Source organism: Astatotilapia calliptera, chromosome 22 (genome assembly GCF_964374335.1).
Source record: "Astatotilapia calliptera chromosome 22, fAstCal68.1, whole genome shotgun sequence".
In the NCBI taxonomy this organism is placed as follows: Eukaryota; Metazoa; Chordata; class Actinopteri; order Cichliformes; family Cichlidae; genus Astatotilapia; species Astatotilapia calliptera.
In genome coordinates, this window is record NC_137442.1 from 9,413,910 (window position 1) to 9,439,255 (window position 25,346).

The window sequence follows — 25,346 nt, forward strand, 5'->3', positions numbered from 1 at the left end:
GTCTCTAACCATTTGGTGACAAAATTTACATCACTGGGACCAATGCAGGCCCAAGTGCAGCGGTCCCCAACCCCCAGGCCACCAGTGTTGGTCAAGTTACTTGAAAAAAGTAATCAGTAACTAATTACTGATTACCACCACAAAAAAGTAATCCCTTTACTTTACTGATTACTTATTTTCAAAAGTAATTAGTTACTTACTTAGTTTCTTTTTAAAAACACGATTTACAACCTGAAGAGGTGATAAAGCGATAGATCTTTCAGCCCAATTCTACTTTTTCTGCATAATCCATCATACAAAATGTAATCAACTGGAAACGTCTCTTTTTAAAACTTGTTTTATTAGTTTTAATCTTTTAACTTTATGCATCAAGCAAATATTAAATTATATGCAATATTCTCTGACTGGAAGAAATTTGTTTAATATTTAAACCTATTTTCTGCACATTCCAGCACATAAAATAAAATATGTTTTTTGTGTTTACACTCAGTCTTTCAAATAAATAAAATAAAGTGAAACACAGCAGAAAATAAATAAAATCAAAGACTAGCGGTCCTGTTACTCTATTTTCACCTGTATAACAGGAGTAGGGCAGGCAGATGTTTACCCTGGTGGAGGTGTGCTGCAGCGGTCAGTGGAAGAATCTGCAAGTTTCTCTGTGAATTTCTCATTACGTCGTTACGCACTCGGTGCTTGCTTGGAAGTTTAGGGGTTTTTTTCGCTGTAAAAAGTTTTCTTCCCACGCACAACGGACACTAATGTTTTTGTCACTTTTTATGGAATCAAACTCAAAGTAAGGTCAGTACTTCCACGCTTTAAACGCTGCACGCTCATACTCTCTCCCCACTCGATATATTATCCATTGTTGATCTGCACACAGCTGTTCTGTTGCCATGAACTTCGCACTCGCTCATGTCATTGTCATGAGACACTCTCGCAAAAAAATCACGGTTTTAGTAATGCAGCAATGCAGAGTGCTTACGGGAAAGTAACAGTAATCTAATTATCTTTTTTGCAATAGTAATCCCTTCCTTTACTCGTTACTTGAAGCAAGTAATGGGATTACAGTAACGCATTACAAGTACTGCCCATCTCTGCAGGCCACAGACCAGTACCGGTCCATGAGTCGTTTGGTACCAGGTTGCGAGAGTTGAGGCTAGGGTGTGAAATTTAAGGTTTTATCATTATTTTTTTATCGTTAACTTGGTTGCCTGGGTCTTTTCCCGTGTGTTATGAATAAATCTCCTTTTTTCGATTCTGGTACTGGTTTTATTTTGATGTATTTATCTGCGACACCTTAAAGACCAGTCTGTGAAAATATTGTCAGACATAAACCGGTCCGTGGCGCAAAAAAGGTTGGGACCGCTGCCCTAGGACTGTAGTGGACTTATTGTCGTAGTCTTTTATTTTGAAAATTAGCTTGATTCTGTGTGATGTTCCTATGTTTCACTTCCTGCCCTCCTCATCTGTTCTCTCTGTCCATCTCTTCCATCAAAATAAACCCTATGTTATTTTGAGCAACAAAGAACAGAGAGGCTTTGAAACATGCTGCGCCTCATTTGATGCATTGTAAGCATTGCCTTAAGTGTGAAGCAGACGTGTCCTGCTGGGGTATGTGGCACTGAGTTGAAAAGCACAGGCCATGTTTTTTAAAGGCTCATTTAATTATAAATTGTTTAGTAAATAAAGTCAAAATTAGGGGAATAATTTTTTATTCAGAATTAGAGTGTTATGTAAATGCATATGCGCAGGGCAAAGTCATTTATTCAGCAATGCCAACAAGTCCAGCAAGTCCACTGTTCTAGTCGGCAGTGTCGTGGTCGCACTTAGCGAGCGATGGGTTCAAACCGGAGAGAGATGGGATAAGTGTGCAGGATGTAAAAAGTATGTGAGCGCTTATCTGATGGAAGATTAAGAATACATGAAGTGTTATGAAAGAGGGAACATCATCCTAAGGCAAACACAGCTATTCCATCCTGTGTGTGATATCACCTCACTTACATAAGCAAACCCGCTGTCCTGTGACTGACATCGACCTCGGATGCTTCGCGGTCTTTCGGATGCGCAGTTCATTTATTTTATAAATACATTCTATAATTCCTCGCCATGTTTGATGCCCATCTGGAGTGTGCCAAACTGGCACCAGCTGGACCACAAGCAAAGACTTAAATGAAATGCAGAAATTACTTGATTAAATCTTCTTTGCCAATTTTGGTTTAATTCCTGCAGAGTGGCTTTCTGCAGCCTCCACTTTGCAAGGACTGCTACAGGCGTCTCAGCCCTGTGTCCTCTGCTGCTCATGTTTCTTCTTATGTAACAGTTACAGAGTAATTGAATCATCCGTGTACTGTACAAGATCAGGAGCCAAATGGTGTGACACGACTTCCAGATCTAAGTTCCTGCTTCTCCTCCTTATAAGTGATGGCTCATCTTGCTGGAAGAACTTTCTCTTGTTAATACAGGAGAAATTATTCTCCAAGAGGTGCAGGAACAAAGGGGACATCCTTTGCAGGTGAAGTGTTACCAGTAAGAAACTTCTTTCAGTGTTCAGAGCAAAAGACGACCTCTCTGTGCGTGAGAGTGGTTAAAAGGGAGCTTTTCAAACAAGAGCGATGATTCAGTCTTTCCTTCGTGCTGCTTTAAATCTTGGGCTTAAATACTGTACCAAAGGCAGATCACTCTCCCCCCTCATACACCAAACACAGCCTCCTGATTTGGAGGTCTGTTTAAGAAACAAAGGTTCCCATCTCTCCCTCTATTCGTGGATTTCCGCCTGCTGTTTAAAACCCTTCAACCACCCCAGGATCCATTCATTCACCTTGGGGCGTGTTTATCCATTTAATTCAATTCAGTTTAGCTTTATTTATATTGCACCAATTCACAGTAACAGCTGCCTCAAGGTGTTTTATACTGTAAGGTAAAAACCCAACAATAATGTTTGGAGAAAATAATCAGCACCAGATCGCCAAGTGCTGCTTTCCTATGAATAGCCCACTCTTACAAAGTTCATGTCACTGAGGTTTATTTATTCAGGTTTCTATTCAGGACATTGTTGCAGAGGTCTTTTGGTTCGTTCAGATGCTACTTTACAAACCTAAGCTGTCCTGCCTTGTTTTTTAGAGAGAAAGGGCCTTCTTCTTGCAACCCTTCCTAATGAGCCTAATGTCTTCTTTCTAATTGTACAGTCAAGAACTTAAACGTTTAACATGCTATCTGAGTCCTGCAGAATCTGAGATGTTGCTCTCGAGCAGTTTCTCTGCAACTGCACGATATGACATTAGGCTGAATTGCATTTCTGGGTAAGAGTGTGACATTAATAACAATTAATAACACACACCAATAAACTGCCAAAAGCTTTTATAGAGGTGCTCAGAGTTGCTGATGATCAGTTAAGTGCATTTGATTGGTAGATTAGTAGCAGCACCTGCCTGCTACTTACCCTCTTATTCCTGTGGAAACAGTAGGGTGTTCTTAGTTTTTCACAGGACTGCAAGAATTCCTGTGAAAATGTTCTCTTTCATGATTGTATGTCTGACTTTTGATATCAGTCTCGCGTTTGGCTCATAGTGAAACCACGTTTAACAGCCCTCCGGTTGTGTCAGTGAACATAACATGCTGCCATTGTTCTGAGTACAACTCGGTGATCTTACCTTTGCCTATAAAACATGAGTGGTCAAAGTAGAAAGATATTTAAATGGATTATGGTTTGTTTGCGAAGCACTTTATTGTTTAACCTTCATGAACTGGGCTGTGATTTTCCTTACGTGTGGAGGTTGGATGTCTGGAAATGGATATTTCCTTCAGATTGTTTAGAGATTCACTTGCAAGGTCAAGGATGAAGGGGAATAAAAATAGCGACAGCTATGTGCGTGAAGACAAGAGGTTAAGGGGTTAGTCATGGTGCTGTCATGCAAAACATTGTTATGCAACTGCTTCACATTTAACCTTCAGTCTTTGTTAAACACTGACAGAGGGCACTGGGTCATACAGGGGTGAAAGAAAGACTTACAGCAAGAATTTATGGATTATTCAGAAAGCTTTATCTTTGTTCCAGAAGGTTGTTATAGCTTATCCACATTTCTCTTTCAGGAGTGTCTGATGCTGAGAAATGCTTTTGTTTCCAAGGGACTCTTCAGATAAGGCAGTTATTCTTCTCATCATTGCCAAGTTGGTCCAGGCATCTTCAGGGACCCATGCTGTTTCTTTGGCCACTAAAGGAGGAATTTTCCATAGCTCCCCTGCAGAGAACAGCTTTTTTCTCATCTTGTTTTATAGACACATGTGGAAGTGGGTCACTGCAGTGCATGTGACAGTGTTTTTATCACGAAAATACTGATGCATCTGTGTAAGAATATTAACCTGCACCTTTTCCCCTTCACACAGGGTCGGATTGCAGAATGACTAAACCCTTTTAAGCTTTTTGTAGGCCAAGATGGTGCACCGGTTCAGCTGTGTGCATCTAATTTGTGTCATTGCCTCCCCGTTCTGACACAAAAGCATAGTATTACATAAACATAGGGACAATGCTGCTGTCATGACTCCCAAAGGAAACTTTTTTTTTCTTGTTGACGTCAAAACTGTAGGCCGATACCCTGTTAGGATGTTTAGAAACACGGTGCCTAATTTAACCCTACATTCCTCCACCCTTTCATTTACAGTGATAATGGCTTGTCAATGCCGTTTAAAAATAGCACTCTGTCATCGCTTTGACGCACTACTCGACAGCCGGGTCGATCGTCTGCCTCGCCCAGCTGGGTTTTATGCAGCTCTGTAGGCAAAGAAAAGCATGTGGGAGAAAGTCCTTAGCGTGCCGTGACTGCATGAATGAACAATACTTACTTAGAAATAAATGTGGAATGTTTCACAAGTGGAAGAAAATCACGTCACGTCACGTCACAGGCCCAATCCTCTTGAACATATACTCAGCCAGTCTAAGTTTAATGCAGGCTTGGCCTGAGCTGAGTGAATGATCGAAGGATATTCTTTCTCATATTGGAATACGGCCCATGTTGGCACCTCCTCTGGAGACGAGGACAATAACGCCAATATCAGATGTTGTGTTTGCAGACATGTAGAACAAAGTGTTCAGAACAAGCTGCTCTGAGGAAGACATTATTATTTATGGATCTGAAAAAAGTTCACCTAAAATGTAGCAAAGACACAAGAGTGAAGTGAAGAATAAGAAGGTTTTAATAAGCAACTTACATCTACTTATACCCAGTGACAGAGAAACTGAATCACATGCATGCGATTAGAGACAAACATTAATCCCGTGTGTCAAATTAACACAAATCTGGTGTTTTTAAGTAAAATAAAAGGCAGGAAATGCTTGAATTGACACAAAACAAACAGTTGCAGGAAAAACTGCTGGTAGACTGTGGAGTGTAAACAAGGTAAAGTGCAGATAGGTTTTTTTTCTGTGTTGTTTCAGGTGAGGGTGCACAGTGGTGCAGTGGTTACCATCACCCTCATCTGAAACCTTCTTGCTGTGGTTTGCATGCTCCCCCTGAGTCTCTGTGGGATCTCTCTGGGTACTCTGACTGCTTCTAAAAAATCCAAAGACATGCATGGAGTTAATTGGTGAGTCTAAATTGATTGTAGGAGTGATTGGTTGCCTGTGTCTGTCTACACAACCTCTTGCCCTAAATCAGCTACAACCCTGAAACAGACAGGAGAAGAAGGTAATGTGTAACTCATCATGACTGGTCACAGTCCCTTTTGGATCTACTTTTAATCTGCTTCACAGATCTCTGGACCTCTAATTCTTTTTGAAGGTGCACTGCACTGCTTATTGCTAATTAGTTTTACTGACTGAAGCCTTTTTCTGGTGCATTTATAGAAAACGAACAGCCCTCTATCTCATGTTATAAAACGTTCTTTAAGTTTTATGGATATAGCACCACTTCTCAACAAGGCACTTTATATTGCAAAGCTAAGGCCCTAAAATGTTATAGAGAAACCAAATGACCAGGACTTGGCAAATGCAGGAAGGAAGCAGTCCCTTTTAAAAGGAAGAAACCTCCAGCAGAGGCAGGATCAGAGAGCAGCAGCCACCATGAAGGTTGAGGAGGAAAAAGAAGAGAAAATAGGGAGACAACACAAAACTCAAACTTTAATAAGAGTTACAGATTTACAGATGTGGTTTGTCAAAATAGTGTAAAGAAGGACAAAGAAGTTTCTGAATGCATTGTGGGAAGTTCACAGAGAGTCATCTAATCCAGCCTCAACTAAAAGGACGTTTTAAGCCTAATCTTAGGAGCAGAAGGACACAAGGATAATAGATCAAAGGCTTTTTTGTGACATGCAAATTAGAAGTTATCAATGCAAGATATACAAACCCTGATTATAATAAATCAATTAAAACACTGGCCATTTTTAGAAGAAACTCTGCTAAGTCTAGATTTAAAGAAGGAGCATTTTTTCATTATGAAATCCTGAAGACTGATGCGTGTTGTGGTGCTGGTTTAAATATCGCTTCATTGCCACTGACTGAGAGTATTTTTCTGTAACATTAATTGACCGTTTTATTTAATCTGATCTCAGGAAGAATGGTTGTTGCTGTGGTAACATCTAATGGGGCTCTAAATAAAGAACAAGGAGTTTTAAATTGAGCTGATGCCGTGATGCATCCCGTAATATCATGCATAATAGCATCCAACATATTAAAGCCTCCTAAATTAGAAAAGCTACTTCCATCTGGGTCAGTAAGCAAGGAAGATGCTCACTTTGGAAAATATACAGATACGTTTCGGCACAGATTGTTTTTCCAGTCATGCTCAGTTGAGTGCGTTGTAATCTCTGGCAGAGTTAACTTAAATTGCTGCCTACTGATGGGGTGCAATCAAAACCACAAACTTTTCCTTACTTAAAACAAAGCCTGGCTCTAAATTTCTGGTCAGACTTAAATGTTTTGCAGCAGGTGCAGAGTGGATGGTGGGCATACAGACTCCATACATGAATATGATGCTTCATTCATTTAAACTTAACTGTACACTGAACATAGCCCTGCCAGGATGACATTAAACTTTACTATGCATGGAGAAAACAATTTAGTTGTGCAGAAACTGTCACTCTACATTTTCCGAACTGAGCTGGTTCCTTCCTTCCTTGCTGACCCAGATGAAAGTAGCCTTTGTAATTCGTCCAGGGAAGGAAGTGGCTTCTACTTGTGGCTCCTCAGAAAGCAGATGGTTCGTTTAACCAGATATCAGATCAAAGACTGCAGCTCAGGCCTCTGCTTTCTCTGCCTGATGCTCTTCACCCTTTGAAGTTTGCTGTGTGCAAGCTCAGTTTGGAATAAGAGGACATCGTTTACCTTTGAAATCTCTCTCTGGATAGCAGCATCTCATATCCTCCTGATTTATCAGTCTGAACCTGCTGCACAGCTTAGCCTGATGCAGCAGGAAGCAGCAGGTTGGAGTGTGTTTATATAAAAGAAAAAGATGAGTTGATAGGCTTGTGTAACCGTTCTACGTCCAAGGAGACTCCAAACATAGCTCAGCTTGTACACGGGCTGCAAATTGACCAGCGATGTGCACAGTGTGAAATGCCACAGTCTGGACGCAGCATGCTACGGGCACCTGTGATACCCCTCTTCAAAGCGTGAGCATATTAAATTATTGCTGCGTCTGTGAGTGCATGTGTTTGCTGGGACAGACGGAGCAGGCAGAGCAGGTCCATGTCAGTGTGAAGAATCTAAATAAAACAAGAGGTGCCAAGAGTTTAAGTTCATGTCCCAGTACTTTATGTTCCAGTTATGAATACACAAACAGGACTATGAAGTTTAGCACGTGTTGTGAGGCATGGTTTTCCCACTGGACACTGGCAGAAAGAGTGAAACTCAAGGTGGCAGTAACATGAAAGGAGAATTACAGTGAAACCTACAGTATAAAGTACACTTACAAAATGATTTGGTGGCTTTAAACTACCACAAAAACTGTGCTGTTAAATATTAAATCCCAGAAACATGGCATGTTTTTGCAGTAATTCCCAGTCAGCCTCACATCACAGTAAGGAAAAAACAGACTTTGCTTCATTTTAAGGGTCCAAAAGCACAAAAGGAGGAATCCAACAGCTTTATAGCAAACAAATTTGAATGTCACTAAGAAGATATTTTTAATAAAAAATGTTCTATTTCAACTGTTTAGGACACTTTACCTCGACCCCATGCCCTGGTAAATCTGGGATCACAACATTCCCATGTCAGTCACTCCTGTCTGCTCCAAATAAAACATGCAAACATGTTTTCCCCCCATTAGCTTCTGTCTGAATATGCACAGAAGAGCACAGAAATGTATCATATTCTTCATAAGCCACACAGCTTGTGGGATGCTGCTTTCTTTAACATTAACACACATGAACACTGATCGGCCTCTCTAATCACCCTGGTAACCTCAGTCATGGTGGATCATTGGTAGCTAACACTGTTTTCCTGCCATAAAACCACAACGAGCTCACACAGCAGTAAAAGATCAAACACAGCACAACTACTAATGAAATAACAACTTGAAGAAGAGCATTAACCATTCCAGGACTTTGGGGCATTAAAAGGGATTATCAGAAACTCTTTCCTCCTTTTTTATGAGAGCTGAAGTGCTGCTGCAGTTTTAAGAGGTTTCTGGACCATAAACAACACTAAATCACACTTGAGTGTTGCTTTAAGCTTTTTTCATGTGATGTCTCCTTTTTTCTGCATAGACCTTGAATCAATTTGGTCATCCTTGTCATTCCCATACCCTGGACATGGAGTTTGTGATTCTGATCATCAGAAACTGGAACATCATCCTGATGGTTTGTTCTTACATAACTCTCATGAGCAGGTGACTGTTAATGAGCCTCGTGTGCCCTAAAACGCCCTTTCGCCCATTTTATCACGAGAGCTGGGGTTACTGAGCTAAATCATGGGAACCAGAATCAGATCGCTGCAGCAGACTGCAGGCGTGAACTGTCAGACCCAGCTCTTTGTGTTACAGAGTCATATGACACAAGCCGGGAATGCATTTTTACAACCATCAGCATTCCTGACCTTCATCCCACTTTTTCCCCCTTCATCTGTATTTCCAGACACATTTTATCTGCTTATGATTCTGCTCATGAGGGAAGGCAGCCACATGAGTGGATTTAGGCTAATATGCGATGACAGTTATATAATGCTGCCTTTCTTCTACAGTCACCAGGTTTTAACCTTTATTGGCTTTATTAGCTCTAATGTGTCCCTATCATGGCAACTAATGTGACTGAAAGGAGACTTGCAATAAAGAGTGCATCTCTTGTACATACATGCACGTTGTTGTGCAACGTGCATGTATGATATATATATATATATATATATATATATATATATATATATATATATATATATATATATATATATATATATATATATATATATCAGTCATTCATTTGAAAGGGGAGCTCACATACTTTCACAGACATACAGTTTAAACTATGCTGCGTGCTGTTATTTAAAGATCTGTGAGGTGACTTTTAGACATTGGGTGGAACATTGCTTGGCAAGACCTGCTTTGAGTTGAAGAGAAAGCATTCAGACGGTTGACCTTTGAGAGAAGACTTGTGTAACATCATATTATTGTGATGTTCAACAGAATATGACAAGCTCGGGGAACACTACGGCTATTGTGAAGTGTTTAAAGGTTCAGATTTAAATAAAAAGAATTAGAGAAGGACCTCAGAGGGAGAAGCACTGTAGAGAGGGCAGGCAGGTATCAAAATCTGGAGTAGTGGGAGAAAATAGCTGAGACTCGGAGAGAGCACTATTTTACAGCATCAGAGGTTTAGTGCAGCAGATAAAACTACATGGAAATTGCTCACTGGCAGCACAGTGGCACGGTGGCCTCACACCAAGAACGTCCTGAGTTCAATTCCACCATCAGGCTGGAACCTTTCAGAAGGCTTCAGAAGAATTTTTTGCTAATGAGGGTGTGGTGTGTAATAATACTGTTTTCAGTCACATGTCCTGGATTATTGTTATTAAGGTTGTTATTTATGTTAGCTCAGGATTTAGAGTGGGTTATCTGCTGTTCAGGAGGCCGGTGGTTGAAATGTCTCGTGCATCCAGTCTGCAATGCAAAGAGTGCTTTGAGTGTTAGGTGAGAAAAACATTAAATAAATTACAATCTGTTAATCATGGACTAAACTAGAAGAAGGTAAAACACTAACCTAACTAACTTCATAATGTAGATGGATTAGTAACGTGAGTTGACCAGTGTGCACAGTGGTGCATCAATCACCTCACTGGTCCAAAGTCATGCTGGTCAGGTTAACTGGTGTTTTTAGAGTGTCTGTTGGTGTGACAGTAAATAGTTATCTGTCTGTCCTTGTTGCATGTTAATAATTAAATGATGCCAGGGTGTGCCAGCATGAGAGAGCTGAACCAAGAGTAAAGGAGCATTCGTGCACTGATTACATGAAATTTACTGTCAAAGTCACTCGATGAATTTTAAATGTTCAAATCAAATCTGATTTTATGCATCATAGCGAGATAAAAGAAGTAAACCTCCAGAGCACTGTGGAGCTGCAGCTTTTATAACACATATTGCAGGCTGGAATTGTGTCACTGAAATTATTTTTGTTTTATTGGAAACAAAGAAATTCTGGAGATGGAATCAAAACAATAGAAAGTAAGAGAAAAACTGCTGCCATATATTTAGTTGGTGAAATTTAGTCAAAGAAATAAAAAAGAATCCCAAAATGAAAATTCAAGTGGAAAATAACATTTCTGAAATTAATTGCTCCAGAGGAACTTGTATATGTTTGAAAGCTTCATTTACCTGCTGCAATAACTGCCACTAAAGCACGCAGACAATCTAGTGGGGGAGTGCGTGGGAAAACTTTCTTTCGGTTGCATTCCTATTTTCTCAGAAGTCGGATGTTGGAACCCAGCGTGACTCTATTCCAGTAGAAGCAGTCAGAGAAACAGGCTTTGTTTGCTCGATAGCAAGGTAAAACCATTCAGCTACTGCTAGAAATACCTGGAATGCAACCTGATGCATGTTGGATTTTTTTTTCAATGCTGCCGCAAATTCACAGATACAGCTTGGTCAGTAATCCGTGTATGTTTTTTTTTAAGTGAGTCACAGTTAAACAAGAATGGTATACAATGCATCTTAGTCTTAATCCTTTTTCTTCTTCTCTGGGGTTAATGGCAGTTTGGATCCAGTCAGGTTGAATTTCCATCTCTTGCTGCACTAGCCATTCAGAACCTCATCACTGGTGCAAAAGAATTCCTCAGCAGACAAGAGGTCCTGCAGTTTTCAGAAAAACTAAATCTTATTTTTCTCCCCCCTGCTAAGTCCCCACACCTAAGTGCATTACCTATGCCTATCCTCATCTCTCTTCTTGCCTCATTGTGTTGCCTGCAAGAAAACTAATATGACTCTCTTACATTACACAGATTACAACAGCCATTTTTAACCAAACAAAAAGAAAAGAGGGAGCACAAGAGTCCAAATATAAGTAGCTCTGGATGTCTGCTCGGCCGTAGGGCAAGACCTGGAGCAGCAGAGGCAAAGCAACTCAGGAGGTCGACGGCACAGGAGACAGCTGAGGAGATGGGACCCCTCTGGAGGCTGGCGATGAAGGAGGCACTTTGGCAGCTGGTGTTGGGGAAGCCTCTGGAGGCTTGAGAGGAGGCCGACATAGGCGGCGCATAATATACCTTAGTCTACCTTTTACATCATCGTCCTAAAACTTGTGCCATTCCTTCATTAGTTAACGTTCCACTTCAAATGAAACGCAACATAGTGATTGGTTGATTGTGTACAGACATGCCAACCAGGGAGCTAGTGGAAGCTACACATCTGGGAAGGATGCACAGACATACAAACAGGACAGACATCAGGAAAGGCAGAGAGGTGAAACAGACTGAGAGAAGAACCATAAAACTCGTCTGTTGTCATTACAAAGAAATGCAACTCAAAGAAAAGCACAGCACAGTTTTCCGTGGCTCATCTTACTTTGGTGTGGTTTGGGAGGCAGTGTGTAATGTAAGAAGGCTGTGCAGCTGACAGTGACTCACACCTCCCAATCTGATTAAATTAATACTTTAATGATGTGATCTTTTAACAACTTGCAGCACAGAAATCTGAAAATGTTGCCCTCATTCTCTTCTGTGTTTATGTTCTATAAAACCATCCACTGGACCAGACTGGACCATGTGGTCATATGTGTGATGCTCCAGCTGTGGATTTCTAATTGTGCTTGTGAGAAAAAAATACTGAATAAAGAGATTTATTCATGTGGAGTGTTCTTTGATGTCATTCAGTTTGCTGCCGTATGGTTATTGGAAATGTTATAGCCTGAGATTGCCTTAATGACCTTTACATAAGATGCTTATTCAGCCATGAGACCAAGGTTTAAAACTGCTGTCACATTTAAAAAATGGAGGTGAAAGGAAAGTGGTTTAAAGAAGTAATAATATCTGAATTTGTACATAGTAAGCAGATAAATGTAAGTCAGATATTTTAGGCCTTTTAATTTCAATAATCCAATAAATGTAATCCTGTGTGTGCAGAAGTCTCAGAGAATGAATGTGGACATGCTGTGACATTTAAAGCCACAAACAATAAAAGCAGAGGCATTTATGTGGGAATAGCAGCTTTGTTGGAGATAATTAAAGCAGTAAATCAAATGGGCAACAAATTAAATCTGTCTGCACTTGTTATTTTATGGCTGCTTTCATGTTTCTGTGGTGAACTTGGAACATCAAGTACGTCTGGCCGATATTCATCTCAACAGCTGGGAGTGGATTATACGTCTTCTGTGTGCGTAATTTGGATTATCTGGCCTCCAGTGCATGATTCTGTGCAATAATCCGGGGAAAAAAATCATTCAAAAATAAAAGCATCTGCGTCTCCTTCCCCCACCACTCTGACCACCACCTCCCACCCTCAGGTTTATAATGTAGTCTGGGTACATGAAGGGGATTGGAGAGAATAGTGTACGAGGAATTTAATACCTTAATCTGTCTTCATGAATGAATGAGTGGATGAATGGGATGAATGGATGAAGTGGGAGGATGGACCCGGAGGTTTATCCTCAGGTCATGTGTGTGTGTGTGTGTCTGTGTGTTCATTTGTCATCATAATAGCATTTAATGTCCTGGGCAGGTACAAGAAAATGGAAAATAGTTTATTAGGTTAGTAATCAGAACCAGATAGATTCAGTAAACTGCATTATGTGATAAAATAAGAGTCTTTATTAATCATGGATGGCAGGGAATTATTGTTGTATGTTTCAAAGTGGCAAGAGCTGGAGTTTAATAGCAAAACATGATAGATCCTAAATGTAGACATCTCTTCTTGAGGTTTTAGAGCAATGTTTTAACATTTGGAAACGTTTGTGTACTAGCTCTGTCAGAATACAACAAACATATACCTGCAGGTAAGTTGGCTGCTGTGAAATGAGGGAATCACATATCTGTGAATAAATAAGTATACCACATGATTCAGCAGCTCGTAGAGCCACCTTTAGTAACAAAAACATGCAGCAATGGTTTTCTATATGACTTTTATCCATGTCTTGCATTGTTGCGGAGGATTTTGGCAAATTCGTCTTTATAACATTGACTTATTTTACTGAAGTTTGCAGGCTTTTGCTTGTGCGCAGCTCTGTCACCACAACATTTTAGTCAGGTTGAGGTCTGGACTTTGCCTGGGCCTTAGTAGCACCTTGATTCTTTTCTTTTTCAGTCATACTTCTGTAGTAGTTTTGCTGTTGTGCTTTTCCAATTTTAATGTCATAAACTTTCACATTTAACATGCTAAATGAGGCCTCTAGAGTTTGGGACGTAGCTATTGGTTTGTTTGGTTTTTACTGCCTGATCTTGTAGTGAATTCCCACTCCTGGGAAGACTGTGTTAACATACTCCTGAGTGGACAGACCAGCAAACTTCCCAAACCTCTACTTTTATAAATGTGTCTACATGAGTAGCAGCAGCAGGCTGTTACTTACCTTCTTCATTTCTATGGAAGCAGTAAGCGTCTATTCACACAGCATCCTGTGAAAACTCTTTTTTTTCAGATAAGTATTGACTCTTTATTTAAGTTCCAAACACCTGGACTAAAATTTCAACCCAATCTCACCTACTACCAGCTACAAGCAGTATTTTTGCAACACATAATGCATGTATCATATGAAACTATGATTTCATCTCCTTTTTTCCAGGCATGATCTAAAAGTGCCAAGCTCATCCTTTGAGACGCAGAGGCACCCAGGTACTTAGGAAATGAGTCCCAGGGCTGATAGGATGAAAAAGGGTTTATCCTTTAATGCTGCAGAAAAGGTTTCAAAAGGAATGATACTTCGCACAGCTTGCAGCCACAGATTATGAGTAGGAGCTCCACGATTGATCCACAAGCCTAAAAGCACAGTGCAGCAGAACTTGTAAAAGGTCTCAAAAATAAACCAGTAACTCATCATTTAGTCCCAGCATAAGATGTAGATGGGTCTGTGGTTACAAGTATTATTCAGATGGTCTATGTGCGGCACACATGAGAAGTGAAAACAGTAATCTGATTACTTTTGTCAAGCAACAAGTAAAATAAGGGATTACTATTGCAAAAAAAGTAATTAAATTACTGTTACTTTCCCATAAGCACATGGCGTTACTGCGTTTGTAGGAGTGTCTCATGACAATGACGTAAGGGCATGTGACGTTCGTGGAAACAGACGTGTGCAGATTAACAATGGATAATATATATATATATATATATATATATATATATATATAATATATATATATATAAAACATTATAATATATATATATATATATATATATATATATATATATATATATATATATATATATATATATATATATATATATATATATATATATATATATATATATATAAAAAACATTATAATTTTTATATATATATATATATATATATATATATATATATATATATATATAAATTATAATGTTTTATATATATAATATATATATAAAAAACATTAGCGTACACTGTGTGGGGAAAAAATGTATTTTTAGAGCAAAAAAACCCCCCAAAACTTCTGAGCAAGCACTTAGCACGCTGCCACGGGGATGTGAAATTCACAGATAAACCCCCGGATCCTCCCACTGACGTGACCGCTGCAGCACCCAGTAAACCTCCGCCTGCTCCACTCCTGCTTAACAGGTAACAATAGATTTAAGAGTGACAGGACTCTGAGTCTTTTTATTTATTTTCTGCTGTGTTTTACTTGCATCTATTTGAAAGAGTGAGTATAAACACAAAATATGCTGGAAGATGCAGAAAATAGGTTTAAATGTTAAACAAATTTCTTCCAGTCAAAGACTGTTTAAATTTAATTTTTGCTTGATGCAATGCGCAAAAAATTTAAAAGATTAAAGCTCATAAAACAATTTTTAAAAAGAGACTTTTTCATTTGATTACATTTTATCTGATGGGTTATGCATAAAAAGTAGAATTGGCCTGAAAGGTCTATTACCTTATTACCTATTCAGGTTGTGTTTCATGTTTATAAAAAGTAACTAAGTAACTAATAACTATTGAAAATTTGCAAAAAGTAATTAGTAACTAATTACTGATTACTTATTTTCAAAAGTAATTTTATACTTAGTTACTCCATTATTATGTAATCCAAATGAAACCAAAGTAGTAAAGTATACTTTATGCAACATAAAAACATTTAAAAACAAACAGGACATTAAGAGATGTCTAAGATGCAACACTATGAAGTATAAAATGAGCCACAGTCACATCCAATATTCATTTTAGTTCTAATGCCATTGTATTTTATGTCCACCGATTATTGTGCTCATTATTGTGATGCTTAAGTCTGAAATTAAGCTCAGAAATGAATGCCAAAGTATAAAAACATCACACTGGGGTTTTAGAGAAAATTATAGGCTTTTGATAATGAGACTTTTACTGCAGCTGACCAATAACCAGCCCAGAAGTCACTAAACATTCCTCAGAATTTAACATGTTTTTCTCAGTTAACACATAAAACACAAAACCACAATGCTTCAGAGATGGTGGTGTTTTTAACATAGTTATGGTCTCTTCCAGCACGACAACTTGCACGGTGGTCCTTTAGTTGTTTTCTCCTTTGGGTCCAGCAACACTATGTTTGGGACTCACATTTAGGGTCGTGTTAGGTTTATGTTAGTGAACATCTGAATGAACTCGAAATCTGTCCTGAAATGTCGCTCACTGGCCCATCACCAGATCTCAGAAACAGCTGGAGCAGCAGAGGCACAAACAAGCCGAGGCACAGAGCAAACTTCAGGAGATTAACGCTGCGATTTGTACCAGATGTACTGAGAATTGATGCCGCTGACTTTTAAGCGGATCTTTGTAGCACAAAAACAAGTCGCCGTGCAGAAAAAGAGCTCTCCTGTATGTAGGTTATCTTCAGAGATAGCGCTGTGTTATGTGGAGACTTCGGATCCTGTGAGTGTTTTCCACACATGCGTGACTGTCCCTCGCAGCCCAGACCGTATTTTTATGTCATGAGTGTTTCCCGCAGAGACATCAAAAGTGAGCCGAGTAGTTCCCGGCAGCACTGGGGATGGTTTGGACTTGCCCCCTGCAGATATGTTCTTTCCTTGGCTGCGAATCAAATGTGTCTGGCTAATTATAGCAGCTCACCGCCCAGGATGACTGCAAACATCTGGTGTTGTGTGCATTTTTTTGCCCTGCCATTTTTGACGACTCCTGCTGAATAAAGTTCACTAAGAGGCAACATTTTGTTTTTGTTATTTAATCTGTGCTCTCTGCTGTTTTCTGTTCGTAGCTCCACCATCAGGTCACGCAGCTTATTCTGATGAGAGGAGAAAACACTGCAAGCTGTCAACATTTTAGGGACTGAGGCTTTACTTGATACTGAACAGCTGTAAACAAGCAATTTAAAACTTATTTTTGACCATAATGATGCACTTTTACTGGTTTTAACTTCACATGTGAAAATTTTAAGCTTTTTTCCATTTTAATTTAATTAAATAAGCAATTTAACAACATCACTTTGTGCTCCAGGAGATTGTGTCACGTTGTAATGGGAGAGGGAGAATAACATAACAAAATGTGAGCTCTAGCAGATGAAGAAAAAGTACACAAACATCCATCCATTTCAGGGGGGACTGAAAAAACTAAATGACAAGAGAAACACAGCTACCAAAGAAAAACATGAAAAGTAATACAGTAATAATAGTAAACATGAAAGAAAAATGATAATTAATAATAATCTTTGTTTTAATAAATTTAGTTATACGGTACAATTCTTAACAAAGTTACAAAGTGCTCCACTCAAATTTCTATTACCTTGGTACAACTGAGTTGTACAGCGCAGTACAGAATGGAGTCATGCCACCAACTGATTATGAACTATCAAAGATTTATTTAACTTAATGTTAATCATCGTGTGTGTGTAACTCCATATCAGTGGACAAATGTAATAGATATAATGTGCATGCAACAAACAAATTAAGACAGCCCAAATAAAAAGAAAAAAACAGTCAGAATCAGGTGTTCTGCATTTCTAACCTTGTCCTTAATCTCCACCCAGGAAACTCCTGCAACACAATGAAAACACACACACAGCAAACCAGCATAAAAATCCAAGAAATTAATAGCCTGAAAAACACAAGGTAAATAATAAAAAATAAATATTTTAGGCACTAATCCTCAACAATACAAAGGTTTTAATCTTTCATAACAGAAAAAAATTTAAGGTTTTTAAATTAGATGATTTTCTATCTTTCACTCTTTTTTTTACGTAAACACGTCAAGCTTGTACGTTTTATTATTCTAATGTGAGCATATTGTTCATGGCAGGGGATGTTTTGAACTTTTGGTTCAATAAGCTAACAGTTGACAGTAAAACTGTACTTCAGCAAATCTAAAATCTAAATCTGTGTTTAAGGCTAACTTAAGAACACTAATGTGCCCGTGCTAACATTGCTAACACTAACACAATGTTTGGTTTGTTTGCAGTAAGCTATGTTAGCTTAGCTTGCTATCATGCTAACATTTCCTATTTGGCTGTAAACACAACATGGTCAATGGTAAACAGATTAGTCCTTTTATAGCACTTTTATTCTCTACACGAGCACTCAAAGCACTTTACAAAACTTGCCTCATTCACTCAATCACACAAGCACTTTTCTATTCTTTCTATCATACATTCATGTTTCAGTGGATGCATCGGAGAGCACCTTAGGGTTAATGTGGAAACTTAAGCAACTTAAGCAAAGGCTGGACCACTACATGTACTTTAAAGTTTGCCGAGATATTTAAGTCTGATCCAAAGTGACTAATCACCAGCGATTAGTCCAGTGATCTTCAAATTATTTTCCCGGGTCACAAAACTTGAAAATGAAGGACTAATCATGCACATTTGGGGCAATTATCTTGTGCCCACTAATGACCTGAGCCAAATTACAATGAGTCAAACAGCAGATTAAGCCTAAACCTCACAATCAAACACAGCAGTGTATGCAGGCATCATAAGGAGAGAGTTCACTTAGAGTCTCCTGGGAAAATGTGGACAACATAAAGCTTCTTGCTAAAAGATGAAAAGTGCCACAAGTGAAGTAATCAGAGTTTTTCTTTCTTTCTTTCTTTTTCCAGTTCATTTGGGACTAGCAGGGTATCCTGTGGTATCTGGGCTGCAGATACTACACTTAAGAGACAGATGTCTGCTGCCCAGTCTCAATGAGAGAGCCCTAATCACTGAGCCCACTGACATGGAAAACTGCCAACAGATCACAGTGTCTCTGAACCTGCTGGCCTGGGATGGCAGCATTGATCAACAGCAGCCAGCTGATTATATCATGGTGGAAAATTTCAACAGGGTGTACCGAAAGCAGGGGCATCATGGAAATTATTTTGGAAGGGTAAGGGGGTCTGGATATTTCTGGAAAAACAGTCTCTTACTTCACAGTGCATTACTGTAAATATACTGTACGATATAATATCAAATAAACTCTGTACTAATTAGATGTAGCAGGTGCAGGAAGCAGCCCAGCTGGATGCAAGAATTTTTCTTCCTGACCCAAGAACAAAAAGTTACTTTTAGAACTTAAGACCATCGTGACCTGGCTGAGTGGGAACCTATACAGACATACTCCCTTGCAGTTTGGGACGAACACCCTTCAGTTAGTGCAGCAGTATGAAAGGGCTACAACAGCAGAAGACCATACCAGGTGCCACCCTGGTCAGCTAAGAACACAAGCTCACCAAAACTGTACATCATAAGGCTGGAAAAGTGTTGCCTGGTCTGACGATGCTCGCTGTCTGCTGCTATATTCAGATGGTAAGGTCAGAATTTGGCATAGGCAACATGAAAGCATGGATCCATCCTGTCTTGTATGCACAGTTCAGGCTGCTGCTGGTCTAATGGTCTGAAGGATATTTTCTTGCACACTTTGGGCCCCTCAGTACCAAGTGATGTACCTAAAGAAGTGGCCAGCTAGTGTTTCTGTCTGTGTTACCAAAGACATATTTGTTTTTATGAGCTCCAACCAAACCACAGTTTATGGCTGCAAACAGACTGCTTTTTGTTTGACATGTCGTTACGTGTCAGCCACATCTCCTGATGTATGTTTAAAGGGACATGAGGTCTGTTCATGATTAAAAACGTTAAACCTTTTCATTTTTAAATGGTTTTGTTTTTGTTCCTGGTAAAGTTCTCAGATTCTTGTCGCCAACAGCCCCCCCCCCCCCCCCCCTCCCCCACCTCAACCAGTTTTACGTAAAACCAGAGATTTAACCTTATGATGGTGGTTTGAGCTCAAATACAGTAACCCCTAGTTAGTACCGCATCATGATTTTACTGGGTTAAATTGTTTCATAAAGAACACATTGCATAACTGTAAATTAGTTAGGCATGACTCAGATGATTCAGGTGGGTATAGTGAAGTTTATTTCAAGTGTTCTCTGCATGAATGACGCAACAGTTTGCCTTAATTTAGCTAAACCTTGCTCTGTTTTCAGTGTAAAGTGAGGCTCTTGTGTGTAGGTGGTGGGCTCTGTATGAAAACAGGTATCAGTGGGATGGAGGCTGCAAAAGGTCAGGTCCTGAGTACGTGTTGCCATGGCTGCGACTGCCTTAGTTGGCCTTGGTCTCAGAGAGCTTTTGCCCTTTAGTTAAAAGTCAAGAATAACCTCCACGTAAGCTGACAAGGGAGATGAGGGTGATGTTGGGTTTTTACCGGAGGACTGAAGTGATTCATCGTTTAACTGTTAAACTTTAAATTCTGCAGTGAAAGGGACTGTGACAATGAAGGCCGAGATAAGATGATATCCCTCAAGAGCAAATTTACATAAAAGACGTGCCACACAGTAACCTCAGCCTTCAGCATTTCAGTATTAGTTGTTCACAGAGACAAAACTGGTGAATAATCAGATTAAAGATCATGTCGAGGAAAGCTGAATGAACGTGTTTTTATGAACTACAGTAGAAAGATGCTTTACTGTACTGTCAAAGTATTGTACATCAGTGTTGAGCAGTTAGTTTCATATAGCTTCTTAGGAAGAATTCAAGTTTTAACTATTAGGGGTTATGTCTTCCTTTTATATTTTATTTTCCATTGCTGTAAGAGCTCTGTGTTACGACCCGGCTCAAAAGCCGCAACATAAAAAAAAAGGAGATGAATAACAGAGTGTGGGTGAGAAGAGGTTTCATCCTAAAATGGAAAACCAGGTTGGCTAAAATGGCTGGTGCCACCAAGGCAAAGACTAGTGCACTGCCGGAAAGCTTGCCTCAGGTATGCTTTTATCCACACCTGACTAGGTGTGGCCAATTAGCACCAGCTGAAAACACTGAGACGATTAAAAGCTGCAGAGGGACGTAACACCTCCTCCCTTAAAAGGGTTCCTCTAGGACCCTTAAATTTATTAAAAGCCCCTCTGAAGCCTTCAGTTCCTTGACCCACAAACCTGGAATAAAAGTTAAAGCTAACAGAAGCACAGTGTTCACGTTATAGTTGGCATCTCTAAGCATGGATGGGCATGAGGATTTGAAGTTGCCACACTGAACAGACAAAAAGTAACATGTGACCAACACAAAGGAGCACAACAGTCACAAACCCAAAATGATTACCTGATCTGCTACAACACAAAACCAAAAGTAGCAACAAATAATCACAACCAAGTGATCTGTTGTCTCCACCACACAAACAGTCACATACAAGTGGCCCTATACCACAACAAGTTACTTTAATCCAAAAAGTTCAGTAAATCAAGCGTACTAGTGACCAACCACAAAATGGAGAGCTATGGCCACACAATGATCACATCAAGGGTGGCTCAGCACCCCACAGTGTTATTGCCATCACCTGGCCAACAACACTCACAAAAGTGATCCAACAAAATAGCCATATTCCCCACAACACTAAAGGTCACAGCACAAAACACTCACCTCACAAGGATCTCATTAGCATCCATCCACACTGACATATGCACACACAGGGTGTGCACACAATGCCAACTTAAAAACAGCCTACCTGCCTCAGCTACAGACCATAATCAAGAATGGTCTCAAACCTCCTACCAAGTTTGGTGCCACTGATTTACTATGTGCAACTCCCAGCCTAAAACACTAAAAACAACAAAACCCTTACTTTTCCTACCCTAGTCTTCAGTGGTGTACCAGGCTCGAGGCAACTTTAAACGCGAACTCGAGAGCAGGCAGCAGACCAGAGATATAGTCTCCTACCAAACTCTGAAGCGTACCCCCACCCAGGATAGCCACCAAAAACAATAAACTAAAACAATAAAGCAAAACAACAAACAAGTGCTTCGATGGAAGGGCAGCACAGCCACCCAGCTGAAACACACTTACTAAAGGGAGTTTGCACAATTACAGTGACCACCATCACTCACCCACTTAAAAGCAAAACAAACTGACATTCAGTCTCCACTAAAATGTCCAAATATCCCGGACGAGCCACCACTTATGTTACGACCCGGCTCAAAGGCCGCAACATTAAAAAAAAGGAGATGAATAACAGAGTGTGGGTGAGAAGAGGTTTCATCCTAAAATGGAAAACCAGGTTGGCTAAAATGGCTGGTGCCACCAAGGCAAAGACTAGTGCACTGCCGGAAAGCGTGCCTCAGGTATGCTTTTATCCACACCTGACTAGGTGTGGCCAATTAGCACCAGCTGAAAACACTGAGACGATTAAAAGCTGCAGAGGGACGTAACACTCTGTAACAACGAAATTTCTCATCCGTGGGATAATAAAGGTTTATTCTATTCTATTCTATTCTATTGAATAAAAACTCAAATTAAACTACTGTAAAAGCTACTTTATTCCTACTTTTTAGAGTCTTGCCATAAACTATCTACACAGCAAAAAAAAGTCTAAAACACAGATTAACAACCACCATAAAACACATTAATAAAGCTTGACTGTTTCTATGCCATGGCAATGCCGCCATGATTTAGGCTTAAATTTCAAGTGTTACTCCTGTTTAGCACTGCGCTAGTTTTTTAACATCAGACTAAAAGCCCACAGAAATACAAATTTTTCTGCCATGACCAGTGATACAAGTGCTGGGTCACTGACCATCGTTGCTGGTGTTTGTGGCCTGTGTGACTGTGGCTTTAACACAGTCACACAGGCCACAAACACCAGCAACCACTTGCCAACTGGTTGGGGAGAACAATTTTCCCACATGGTTGTGGATTTAGTCTCTTGGCCTGTGTGAGTGAGGCCATTTTCACGTAATCCTATAGCATTACACATTTATTTATCCAACACTTAAACTTGTGATTATACTTTCCACATCCACTAGGGTTTGCTAGGGACTCCATTGTGCCTGGGTGAAATTTCAGGTGCTGGACAAGTTAACATTGTAACGTAAATTTCTCATTATCAGTTGGTGAATATGGGGTCTGTGTGGCACAGTGGTCAGTTTTCAAAATAAAAGACCCCTTGCAAACTAATTGCCTTCTTGCTCCCTCTGCATGTACTCTGAAGTCGTGCTAAAGATAGAAACAAATGTCAAAGGCATGGACCTGTTTCAGTGGTTAGGTCTGTGCAAGCTGCAAAATTAAGGGACAAATTTAGCCAGCACATGATGCCTGAAATATACTTCAGCTGAATATCGATGTCGTAACTTACAGTCTAACAGAAAACCCTTTTAACCCTACACCAACGTAACCTGAGAAATGTAAATACACATTAGGTCGACAAGACCTAAGCGAGTGATTGGCGTGAAAGGTTGCGTGTGGGGTTAAGAGGAGCTTCTGGTTTTGTTGTAAGTTACGACATTGATTTCCCGTAAGAGTCTAAATCATGCATAAGGCAGGGATTATACATTCCACGCCTGCTAGTCCATTGGGGTCATACGATGAGTGTGACGGGCTACCTCTTTTCTCTGACTATGTCTGTAGTCCTTGATGTTCGCAACAGAGTATAATCAACCCTTACGGCTGCTTGCAGTTTTGGTAATATTGTCTCTAGGAAAACTTTGTCTGAAACTAGGTTCTTTTCGCTTAGTGGTATTTATATCTAAGTTAACAGTAGCCAACGCCTCCTTTTTTATTGTTCTGCTGAATGAGGCAGAAACACAATGTTTCAGTGACTTTGTTGTGGTTTTTACCTCTTTCATTCACGCAAAGCGAGCAGTATCTTGCACCTCATTTACAGTAAAAAGTGGACACATAAGCTTCTGTGAAGTACTCTGGATTTGTTTTTCTTTAGGCAGAGAGGGGAAAACCAAGTACTATAATCTGATAAAGTCACTGAAGCACACAGACATGTGGAGCACTGCTTAAAAACATCCACCCTCCCAAAGATCTAAGTGGATTAAAGCCATCAGAGGGGAAAAAAACCCAAAAACGTGTTTCCATTAGCCTTTGTTAATTGATTTTCCCAGTAGAACTGCTGTGCAGATAAAAAAAAGGTTCCCACATGTGCACCATTAAAGCCCAAATACGTGGACTCCTGGCAGGAGGCGCAGTGACACTGTGGCTTCTTTTTGAAAACACCCACAGGTAAGCAGAGAAACAGACGACCAATTATGAGCGGCAGCAGAAGATCAGCATGTTCCGGACTTCCTCCCTCTAACCTGGCCTGCTGTCAAGCTGCTTGTGCTTTGCCCCCCGCCTCTGTCTGCCTCCTCACATCTACTTCACAATTACTGCCTGTCTGATGGAGTGCTAGTCACTGCAGCAATCAAATCAGTCTTCAGGTCCGCTCATGAGTCTCTGCTGTGGATCTGCGATGTGTGCCAAGCTGCTGCCGCGTGGGTCAGGGAGGCTTCAAGTACAACCAGCAGTCACTTCCTCTGGCCAGATCATCACAAACAGCACAGTGAAACACAGTGAAAAGAACAACAGACATAGTGAATCCAGTGTCTTTGACCTGCACTCCTTCATATGGCGAACAGGGGGCAGATCCTCTGACAGATGAAAAAGTCCTACAGTGCTCTGCAGTTCACATGATTTATTATTGAAACAATGCATTTCTCTAATACTTTTCAGTGTAAGTTCCCAGTTTAAAGTTTTCTTTAACAGAGCATGATATTCATTTTTAAATTTATGGTCCCATTTACAGCAAAACAGACAATAAAGTAGAAGCTGAAGGTTATGAGTTAGTACCATATGAGCATCCATTTGCCTCTGGAAGATTACTGTGGCTATGTCCACCTTTTACCTCCAGTCTGTGAGTTTGACTCAAGACTAGGAATAGTTTCCTTTTCAGATCTGGCTCCAGATAAGGAAAATACTGAGATTTATTAGGCACCAGTGCTGACAAGGCTCCTATTGAACCCCTCACTGGTTTTATTTGCAAAGGCCAGTGAATGAGAAGAGAAGAAGAAGTGTATTTATTACACAAACGTAGCCAAAGTCCTTCATTACAGCAGCCAAAAGTGACTCAGAATCTATAGCAAAATAGCTTAAATAAATTATCAAATTAAATTACATTTAATTCATTACATTTTATTTAATATGAAAAAACAAGACAGATTCAGTTACTTTCATTTCCCAAAGATTTAAACAGCGAATTGTTCTGCATGTCGGATTTCACATACAGTAGACTTTGTGTCGGATGGTCTTCCTGATACAAAATCTTCCATTTTCCCAGGTTTGAGACCACCACAACATCACGAGGCTGTTGTTTGTGACAAAACAAATCATATAAAAATTATTATATCAGCTGTACTTAATCAAGATGTCACAAAAAGTAATACTTTGGTACCAGATTGATTCCAAAATTGATTCTGAAGGCACTGAAGACACGACACTATAACAATTTGTTGCTTTTAATTATATAATTAAAAAGTTGCTGGTGCTTTTTTTGTGCCAAATTTGGTCATTGTATATTTCAAAAGTAGAGTTACTGACA

General features: G+C 39.8%; 1 long non-coding RNA gene across 2 annotated transcripts in view; it reads left to right on the forward strand.

Moving 5' to 3' along the window:
- The window catches only part of LOC113014985 (uncharacterized), a 37,873-nt gene extending 25,611 nt beyond the window's left edge, over positions 1-12,262 (forward strand). For both annotated transcript variants that reach the window (XR_013904608.1, XR_013904609.1), the window contains exon 2: positions 11,414-12,262. This is a non-coding gene — a long non-coding RNA (uncharacterized LOC113014985). The remainder of the gene's footprint in view (positions 1-11,413) is intronic.
- The last annotated feature ends 13,084 nt before the right edge of the window (positions 12,263-25,346 follow it).